Genomic DNA, 271 nt, shown 5'->3' with positions numbered 1-271 from the left:
ATAGATGCAGTGAATGAAGACATGAAGGTGGCTGGTGTTAGAGTGGAGGATGCTGAAGACAGGCTTAGATGGAGGAAACTGATTCGGGCTGTGGCGACCCCTGAAGGGAAAAGCCGAAAGGAAAAGAAGAAGAAGAACAATATTGGGAGCGACAGACGAGCAGCCGCATACACCGGCGCCATCTTTGTCACATTTACCACTTCTTTACCACAAAGAAGAAAAATGATATCTGAACAACGACGTCCTTTTGAATATTTATTGAATAACATGA

This window comes from Oryzias melastigma, linkage group LG11, assembly GCF_002922805.2.
Source record: "Oryzias melastigma strain HK-1 linkage group LG11, ASM292280v2, whole genome shotgun sequence".
NCBI lineage: Eukaryota > Metazoa > Chordata > Actinopteri > Beloniformes > Adrianichthyidae > Oryzias > Oryzias melastigma.
Note: the sequence above shows the minus strand (reverse complement) of the source record.